This window comes from Molossus molossus, unplaced genomic scaffold, assembly GCF_014108415.1.
Source record: "Molossus molossus isolate mMolMol1 unplaced genomic scaffold, mMolMol1.p scaffold_m16_p_1, whole genome shotgun sequence".
NCBI lineage: Eukaryota > Metazoa > Chordata > Mammalia > Chiroptera > Molossidae > Molossus > Molossus molossus.
In genome coordinates, this window is record NW_023425344.1 from 150,903,537 (window position 1) to 150,910,314 (window position 6,778).

Here is a 6,778-nt window from a genome sequence, read left to right on the forward strand (position 1 = left end):
CTCTAGCCTGCCCACTCCCGCCTCTCCAAGGCTGTACTGTCACTTTTTGCTCTAATAAATCTTGCCACTGTAGCTTAAAACCTCTACTATGTGCATGTCACTGAAATTCTTTTCCTGTGACAGTGCCGAAGAACCTGTTTCGTCCTGTAACAAGACAGTAATTGGTTCTGTTACCCGCAAGCTTATGTTTAGAGAGGAAAACCATTAAATGTATATACACACAGAAAAAAATAGTGTATTTTCTAGGTCCCACAATGTACAAAAACACCAGAATTAAGGATCCTTAAACGCAAATGAGAAAAAGAGATTTAAAAAGCTAATTTAAATAATTTAGTATAATTTTATATGGTATAAACTATCAAATAAATTTAATAAGTACAAGATCCATTAGTTAGAATAAATAAATTAGTCTATTTAAAATATCTTGCTAGTTTAAAATTTTAATTTTAAAAGATGCTTGTAATATTTTTCTATTTTTTGCATTGACTTTTTTTTTTTTAAGATTCAAATACTCTGTGCTATTATTCCAACGCATATTTAAACAAATCTTTGCCTACCAGAGAAGTTCTTATTCTACATTTCCTTTAATTGTATAAATATTGTGGTGGCATTGGCTGGGCTAATAATCAAATTATCCGAGACAGATTAACAGGAGAAAATGCCCAGTGTTTGTTATATGAATGTGCATTCCAGGTTGCCATAAGGAGATGCAAAGCGGCATTACCCAGTTAAGGCTTATAGGCCCATTCTGGAGCTAAGAAGAGGGACTGAGATCTGGTATTTAGAAGGGAAAACAGACAATTCACCAGTAGCTGAGAAAGAAAGGAACACATGGCAAACAAAGTCCTCTTTGGCAACCCAAAAACAATGAGACAGAGGGGAGGATCATTAGAACAGGTTTTTACATGCATCCTTCCCATCTACCATACTTAGCACAAATTAGGCTAACATGAAAATCCTAAAGTGAATATGCTAAGGGGATTATGCTAAAGTTCTCTTCCTGAAGCAGAATTTTCTATCGGAATTTTTTTTGGACAGGAAGGGCAAGGGTCAAAAGTTCTTTCTTAGTATTATTTCTTAATAACTATCTTAAAATCACATTCTCCAAAGGCCCATTTGAGGGTGGCACAATTTTGGTCTCCTTCCATATACAATTTAATCTTAACCCCACCTATGACAATTTTATACAAGAACTTACTTATTAAAAGTGGTCACATCATTTTAACTTGAATTCTTCAGCATCTCACAGGTTTTAGCTCAGTTTCTTTTTGAGAATGCTGCAGGTAACTCTGAGGGGTTGATTTTTTCTCATCTGCCTTCTATCGCTGTCCCTGATTTGTCATCTAAGCTGTATGTCCTTTGATATTCCAAAGCTCTAGTTTTGTTTTGTTTTGTTTTGTTTTGTTTTGTTCTTCTAATTATTTCCAATTTGACTTACTAGAGACAAAGTTATAGGTGATTTCAAAAAACCCTTGACAATGAAATCTGAAAAGTCAAGTTAGGGACAATCAGTTGAAAAATTGAAAACATTTTAGACTGAATAATAGACATGAAGCGGCACTTAAAAGCTGAGAGAACTTGATGCAGCCAGAGGGATGCAGGAATAGAAGCCTGTTTTTTCATTCATTGATTTAACGTTTGTGTGATTGTATGAATAAAAATGACCTGAACATTTTAGATTATTTTCAATCATTAATTCTTCGTATGCTATGAAATGAGTCTCTTCAAACTATTCAATATGCTATTGAATGAATCCAACCAATGGACTACCAGCCTAATTCAATATTATTGCTCTCACTTGACACTTGTTTTCTTTTAATAATTGAAAGTAATCTGTGTGACATCTTTCTGCTTCCAGATAAGATATTGCACTTCAGACACTGAATGACAATGATACTGGAGAGATGAGAAGCAAGTGATGTGAGTCTCAGGACTTCCTCGTGTTACTGGACTAAAGGGATCCATTTGTCTGTGTGCATCAAAGGTCAACAACACCTGAACAGGAGTTTGCAGCAAACTAAGGGCTTATTAGTTGAGGGAGTGGCCCACTTCCAGAGTCACAGGTGAGCACATGCTCAAAGACCTGGCTTCCTGATGGCTTTCATGGCATGGGTTACATAGGGGGGAAAAAAATCATTGATCATGGTAACTAAGGGAGTTAGGGTGGTGGTCAGGGTCACGGTCTCTATGATTGGTCAGTGCTAGGTAGTTGATCATTGTATCTGGTCTTGATGTCAGCCATGGCTACAGTTTATTTGGTTTCACAGCTTTTCTGGGTCTGGAGCTGAAACACAACCGAGGCCTAGATGTTTTCTCTAGCTTGATTGAAACTCTTGTGTGTCAGCAGACCCAAGGCTTTGTTCTTAAGATTATTTGATGCTGACCAGAACTTCATTATCCTGAGGACTTAATGATTTAAAAAATGCACATGGAAGGGAGAAGGGGGCAGGTGAGTCAGTGTGCTGGATGAGGCCAGTTTGAATCAAAAGTAAAAAAAAAAAAAGGAGAAAAGTTCATATTAAAGAAATGAAGTTTCTGCGACGTTACACTAGTTTATTTACTTAATTCTGTCAAAGCAAAACTTTGCACTGTACTCATTAAATTAGGCCAAGACAACTTTATTCAAGGATGTGTCAATAGGAAATAGAGACTTCAGCTGAACTCTGCTAAATAAAAATGTCTGGATGATTTTTCAGCACAGGGATAACCTAACAGAAAAGTATAGTCAGGTGAACTCAATGACAGATATATTGTGAGAAATGCTTCATTAGGCAATTTTGTCATTGTACTTACATCATAGAGTGCACTGATACAAACCTAGAAGGTATAGCCTACCACATACCAGGCTATGTGGTGATAGGCTACAAGCTTGTCTAGCTTCTCACTCTACAAAACAACATAAGATTAAATGAAGCAGAAGCGAAAAATAATGCAATCGAGATGTGGTAAACGAGAAGTATGAGGCTGCTGCTTGATTAACACAGCACACTGTTTGACAGCAAACTTTTTTTATAAATAGAAAAAGTACACTCTAAAATAACAATAAAAGGTATAGTATGCTAAATACATAATCAAGTAACATCATCATTTGTTATCATTATAAAATATCATGCACTATACATAATTGTATGTGCTATACTTTAATGTGATTGGCAGCACAGTATTTTGTTTACATCAGCATCAACACTAACATGTGGGTAATGCATTCTGCTACCAGGTTACAATGGCTATGATGTCACTAAGTGATAGGAGTTTTTCAGCTCCATTGTAATCTTATGGAACCACCATGGTATATGGGGTCTGTACTTTACTGAAACGTCATTATGCTGTAAATGACTGTAAGGGGGAGGACATTAGTGCGGGGAGGTTGATAAATGGGATGTCATTTATGAGTTAATGGGAATTATTGGGAATTAATAAGAGTTATTCCTGAATTTGTTTTTTTCTGTGATTAGGTTATTTGTATTTGCTAATTGATGCCCACTGGCTCCTACCCTCCAACAGAGACTGGGACTGCATACTTTGATGTTCATATTTCAAAGAGATAATCCTCAGGCCCTTGAGAAAGATATGACTTTGGTCCTAAAGCTGGCAAGTGGTTTCTAAGGAGGTTTATGTGCATTTCAAAGAGGCAGATAAAGAGCTGCAATTACAAATTTTATGAATTTTCTAAAGTAAATACTCTAAGAAAAGGGAGGCCAGGACAACCCTCTCTAAAGTTTCATTCAGCTGAGGGGAACTTTAAGATCATCTTGGTCACTGCTCTGAGTTTCTTTGCTCAAGAGCAGGGATGGAGAACCCATTCATATGTTTAACAGTGAACTCTGTCTGATCTCTAATAAAGTACTACTATTCCCGTGATTAAGGTGAATGTAAAAACACAACAACCCAATCCAGACAGGACCATTAGTGGCCCAGACCCTTCAGGAATGAAAGTTTGGTTGACCTCCTAAGAAGATGGCCACACAGAAGACTTGCAGGACTGAGGGACTGGCAGGAGGGCAGGCTGAATATTACAGCTGAGGCCCGGCTGGTCAGAGCCAAGGAACGCAGAGGATGTAGAGGGCCACCCTGCCCATGCCACAGCACCTGGCCGCGGGTGAAGCCCGAGGAGGAGCCTGGGAAGGTGGCAGGGGCTCCAAGCGCGGGATGCGCCCCAGCACAGAGGCAGGCCCGGTGCCATCCTGCCACCCAGCCCACAGCATGAGGCCCAGCTGTGGAGGTGACACCAGGGTCCCAGCAGCTGCCGCAGCCATCACCACCATGGAAGAACAGCAGGCATTGACCTCAATCATGAAGGATCTGGTGGCCCTCCAGATGAGCTGAAGCCCCTGGGTGCTTGGATATGAGACCATGAAGAATAAAGACACTGGTCACCCAATAGGCAGAGTGACGTCAGAATCAAGTTTGAACACAATGGGGAGAGGCAAATCGCAGCACTCAGCCTGCCTGTGAGCTCTGAAGATGTGGAACACAAGGTAAGAACAGGGTTTGGGCAGCCCCTTGATCACATTACATGAACAATGACTTTCCATCCTGCTGAAAACTGAGATGATCTTGATAAAGCACCTGACATTTTGGATAGGAGCTCAAACATGAAAAGCCCTAGGATATTGCTGCTGTAACCCAGGCCAGAAACCATACCAGTTCCTCTCCCCACTCCTGGGTGTCCAGGCAGGTGCAGATCAAACCTTGCTGATGCACAGGAGATATAAATACCATCTACCAGCCCCCCCCCCCCCCCCAGTCCAGAGGAAGGTACTTCTCTGTCAGCTCCCAGAACCCCAGCTGAAGCTCTCCTCCCCCTGGCTACCTGCCTGAAGGGCAGCAGCGCATTGCCCAGCAGGGTTCCTACACCAGCATCAACAGTGAGGGGGTGTTCCGTCCGGAGACCAGGGAGCAGTGCATGCTGGAGCCCCTGGACAGTGCAGAAAATACCTTGTCAGGAAGTCCGTCCTTCTGGAAATTGTGAATGTCATAGAGCTTCCCAGACAACAGACAGGAGTTCTCACATCTGGAAACTCAGCTCTAGGACAGAGGGATCGAAGGTGGAACCTACCCCCAGCACTGCCACGTTTCTGTGCACAAGGACTACAACCATGGCGGAAGAACATGTCCCGGATACCACGGCATTAAGGTAGTCTGTTCGCCCTGGTGCCCTCTAGCCGCTGCCAGAGCACAAATGGCGAGGACATGGTTCTGGTGGTGCAGTGTTTGGACCCCTGAGGACGCCTGCAGAGTGCAGACAGCGAGAACGCCTCTCTGTGCAAGAGACTCAGTGCCCCATCAATTGGTGCCAGGGAAGCTCCTGGGCCAGGATACGTCATTGGCAGAGTCTATTTGTGTTATGATGTCGGCACAAGACATGAACTTGCCGTCAGGCAGGTCCAATTTGACCCAGACAGTCCCAAGACAAGCAATGAGCAGAGCGCTCTGCAGTGTGAAGTCCAGTTGCTGAAGAACTTTAAGCACAGCGCATCGGGCACTACCCTGGCTGTCTGCCAGGCAGGCTGGGAAAACTCTGATCATCCTCATGGAGTCAAACGGGGCTGGATGGGGGGTCAGAGAGAGACCACTTGAAAACCTACAGATCTCTGAAAGAGGGCGTGACCCGAAAATGCACCCGGCAGATCTTGGAGCGACCTGCACAGCAATGTGATTGTTCACCAGGACATGAAGGGAGCCAACACCCTCCAAGGTTCTGCCCGGAATGGGAAGCTGGGGGACCTTGAGGCCAGCAGACCATGAGCATGTCACTTCGGGCATGTGCTCCATCACCTGCACATACCCATGGGTGAGCCCTGAGGTGATCAGCAGCAAAGCTAGAAAGTAAGGCAGATGTGTGGAGCCGGGGCTGCACTGTGGTAGAGGGGCTGACAGCGAAACCACCTTGGGCCGTGGATGAAGCCGTGGCCTCCGTTTTCGAGATTGCCCCTCAGCCCACCAACCCTCAGCCTCCCTCCCACATCTCTCAGCACAGGGGACCTCCGGAGGCCATTTGTGCGGAGGCCAACCGGAGACCTTTGGCGGAAGAGCTGCTCACACGCCCCTCTGCACAGCTTGGTACTGAGCTCCCAAAGCCACACTGCGGCCAGCCCCCCTGCTGCGTGGGCGAGGGGCTGCTCAGGGACTCAGCCGAGTTGCTGCTTCTCCCAGGCGAGGCTATGAACCGTGGAGCTGCAGTCTAGCCAGCGTTTGTCTGTGCCCCTTCTGCCTCTGGGGCTCAGAACCAGGGTGGGGTGGCTGCAGCCTCAAGGACTGGAAGCCCCCAGCCTGCCTGACTCGAGAGCTCCAGCCTCCTACCTCTGCGTGGAGGCTAATGGGTTAGGACAGTGCCGAGGCACGTTGGTTCCACCCTCGGGGCTGCGTCCTGACACCACAATCAGTACCAGAGCCCAGAGTGTCTGGGGGCACGAGATGGACGTGAGAGTCCAAATAGTGTTACTTTCATTCACGGCGCTATTTTGTTTCTCCTCCCCATGTCTGGAGATCACCAGGGCGTCTCTGGATTGGATGAGCCCATTCAAGCCTGAGATAAAGCCCAACCTCCCACAGCCAATGGAAGGCAGAGGCCTAGGCTGCACTCCCTCTGGAGCCCCCAGGTCAGCTTTGCCAGTCCCTGTCCTTACCAAAAACCAATCAAGCAAATGTTATGTTGCCTTATTCAAGGAAGGAGGACCCATCCTGCCTGCCCTGTGACCCCGTCTTCCCAAGGAGGGGCCTGAGATGTGGAACCCTTCCACTGAGGGAGCAGTTTTGTCAGTGCAATTGTGCCTGT

At 45.2% G+C, this 6,778-nt stretch overlaps 1 pseudogene; it reads left to right on the forward strand.

The window, feature by feature from the left end:
* The first annotated feature begins 4,263 nt into the window (after positions 1 to 4,263).
* On the forward strand, positions 4,264 to 6,188 carry LOC118615603 (annotated as a pseudogene).
* Positions 6,189 to 6,778: the final 590 nt, after the last annotated feature.